This window comes from Arachis ipaensis, chromosome B06 (assembly GCF_000816755.2).
Source record: "Arachis ipaensis cultivar K30076 chromosome B06, Araip1.1, whole genome shotgun sequence".
Classification (NCBI taxonomy): domain Eukaryota; kingdom Viridiplantae; phylum Streptophyta; class Magnoliopsida; order Fabales; family Fabaceae; genus Arachis; species Arachis ipaensis.
Window position 1 is genome coordinate 117,733,419 of NC_029790.2, and position 3,549 is coordinate 117,736,967.

Here is a 3,549-nt window from a genome sequence, read left to right on the forward strand (position 1 = left end):
ACGACGAATATCTCCGAGTGTGTGAACTCAATCCTCAAGGGTGTCAGAAACCTACCTGTATGCTCGCTGGTGAAGGCAACATATGGAAGGCTTGCGAAACTCTTTGTTCGCAACGGGAGAGAGGCTCAGGCCCAGATGGGAACCGGACAAGAATTCAGTCAGCACTTGGTGAAGTGTATTGAGGCCAACTTGAAGAACAGTATGATGAACATACAATAAAAGTAAACAAGGCTAAAATAACAACAAAAGTAAACATGGCTAGCATACATTAATGAACATGAATAAACAACAACATGATACATGAATCATCTAAACAGATGCGAGCCCGTAAAGCAACGACGGGGTACCCGTGTCCTATGACCTCTGCGGATAAGCGGCTCCTTGTCCTCGATCTCATCCTCCTCCTCATCCAGGGCAGGCTGTGCAGGTGGCCTAGGCTGTACGGGTGCCGCAGAAGGCCCGGCAACTGAATGTGATGCAGCAGTGTAGGCGGAAGGAGGGGTACCTCCCAATGCAAAGTGGTCAACAACAGATGTTGTAGGAGGCTCGTTCAAATCAACATCTAAAGGTGCTTGTGTGCCGGAGCTCTGACCACGCCTACGGGCCGCCACGTCCTCCTGCATGATGGCAGTAATCTCGTCTAAAAAGTGTGAAGCCCCAAAGTCCGCATCAAGCGTATCTGAGGCAAGGAAGTCTGCCCACTGTGATCCTGGACTAACCCATGGGGTGCTCTCCTGAAGAGTCTGGTCATGGCCTGGTACACCAACGAAATAATCTCCAAGAGGCCCCGAACCAAGTCCAACGTCACCAGTGTCAGCCCCGTCACCCATACCTGACCTATACCACTCGCCTCCATGTCCGCCATCATGGGAACTAACACCAGCAACTACAACAGCCCCTGCACCATCCCCCCCCCCCACGGGCCCATGCTGATCGTCGTCATCGTCGTCACGGTGATCACCCTGGTGGTCCGCCGCAGCACGCCCTCTCCGTCTCCCTCCCTGCCCTCGTCGTCCGCCTCCACGGGGACCGGCATTGTCAGCCTCGTCCAAAGCCTGGTCCAGCCACCTCCACTCACGCTGGCTCCGTCGTGTCCCCATACGAGCTCTCCTCTCAACCCGACGCCTGTCCGGCACGTCGTCAATACGATCCATGTCAGGAACTCGCCCAGCACCCCTCTGTGACGCCTCAACGGGAATAGGAACGGCTCTCGAATCCCCCAAGTACATCTCTGGAGACAGAAACCTCTTTCCATGCTGAATCCACCACTCCAGGAACTCATGCGACGGTCCATAGTCGGCAACAACGTCAAACCTGAGGATGGTCTCCGCACGTGACTCCCAATGGAGATGCCATGACTGCAAGGCGTAAGGGAACCATCGATCACCGCCTCGGCCATCCTTCGACATCAGAAAGTCGATGTTCAGGGCGGGATGCGGACGGGGCTGGACCCCGCCGAACTGCGGTAGAACCCTATCTATCTGATGCCACTTTATGACGGCAAAGTATATCAGTGACGTCACAGACCGCCACAACACCGTATGCCGAGCCTCCAAAGCCTCTGGATGCACAACCTGAAGTACCTCGGGGCTGCTATACGGCATCCAGATAAACTGCACAGAGAACATCATGATGTAGGCACGAGCAAATCGCCACACAGTCTCCTCATCGACTCCCTCGGGGCACGCTCCAAAAGTCTCCTGGAACCAGCTGCAGTTTACTGCGTACTTCTGAACCTGGCTGGGAGGAGGAATCACTCCAAGCAACTCCTGGAACCACACCCAAGCTAGATGGCCACCCTGGATGTATATCTGAAAATCTGAAAGGAAGCCGCTCACATAACGCCCGTCCACTGGCAACCCCAACTGGTACGCCACGTCCTGAAGTGTGATCGTGCACTCTCCGAACGGCATATGGAACGTGTGCATCTCCGGACGCCATCGCTCGACGAAAGCACTGACAAGGGCCTCATCTAACCGGAACCATCTATCGTTCAGCCTCGCAAGATGGTATAATCCGGCCATCTGCAGGTACGGAACGTATCTCTCATCGAGTCGCATGCCCTGCTGCCGCCGCATGCTCCTGATGCATCGCTGTGGCTGCGCATTACATGCACCGCATTGTTAGAACCAACTTGATAACCAATGACAAAAATAACCAACACGATAAACCACTAAAGGAAACCGAGTACAGAATCTACATGCAAAACCAATATATCAAACCACATTGAAAACCATATGCTCAAACCGCTAACATAAACCTCAAAGAAATCCACTAATCTTAACCACATGCAAAACCACTATCACGAACCGCTTACAAAAGCACATGGTCAACCACTTCCAATACCACCAAAATAAACCGCCAAGGTATATCATCAGCAAAACAGCATACAAAAGTACTAATAAAACCAATACTAAAAACAACTAACCTAAACCGGCAACAAAAGCACATCAACAAACCACTATTATAAACCGCATAAAAATCCATTAACGAGAACCACATGCAAAACAACTATCATATACCACACAACTAAACCGCTAACATAAAACAACTAACATAAACCACTAACATAAAACAGCTAACATAAAACAACTAACATAAACCACCAACATAAAATAACCAACATAAACCACAAACATAAAACAGGTAACATAAAACAACTAACATAAACCACTAACATAAACCACCAACTAAACCACCATCTAACCCGCATGCAAAACCTCTCAACTAAACCACTAGCAATACCACTACGATTAACCGCCAACATAAACCGCCACTAAAACCGTATGCAAAACCACTAACTCAGATATACCGCTAGCACGAAGTTTTTATGTACTAACCTCGTCGTTGATGACCTCGGCTATATGAGCAACTCCGTCCAACCGATATAACCTTGCCGGATCGTCCCCCATCGGCTGAGTATTCCGTTCAGGTCTTTGTCGAATCGAATCTGGGTCGTTTTCTCTGGGATTTGGTGGGGTAGGGGAATGGAACAATGGTTCGAATGAGGCTGATTCGAACTCCTTATATAGCCGAAATTCACATAATTCGAACCAGCCTTACTCGAATTACTATTGGGGTCAAATTTAGAGTAATTCGAACCAAGTTGGTTCGAATTACTTGGGAAGCTTTCAAAGGGTATAATTCGAACAAGCATGGTTCGAATTAAGGGCATTTGTAGTTCGAACCAAGTAGGTTCGAATTATGTTCATCGAGTGTTCGTCAGTAATTCGAACTGAGTTGGTTCGATTTATGTGTAAGTGTAGTTCGAACCAGGTTAGTTCGAATTATATATAAATATACTTTGGCTCATTGGTGAAACGTTTTTCATTTTGGCTGAATTACGTAAATTCCCTAGAGCCTTGGCTTATTAACGTTTTTTGCCCTATTTTTTTTATGTTTTATTTCAACTAATAATTATCATATATGTTGTATTATTTTAATTTATTATTTAAGAAAAGTATGTTTAATATTATTTTAAAAGTAAACATATTTAAAAAAATAGAAAAATAAATTTTATTGATATTTTTTTAATAAAAAATTTGTGTG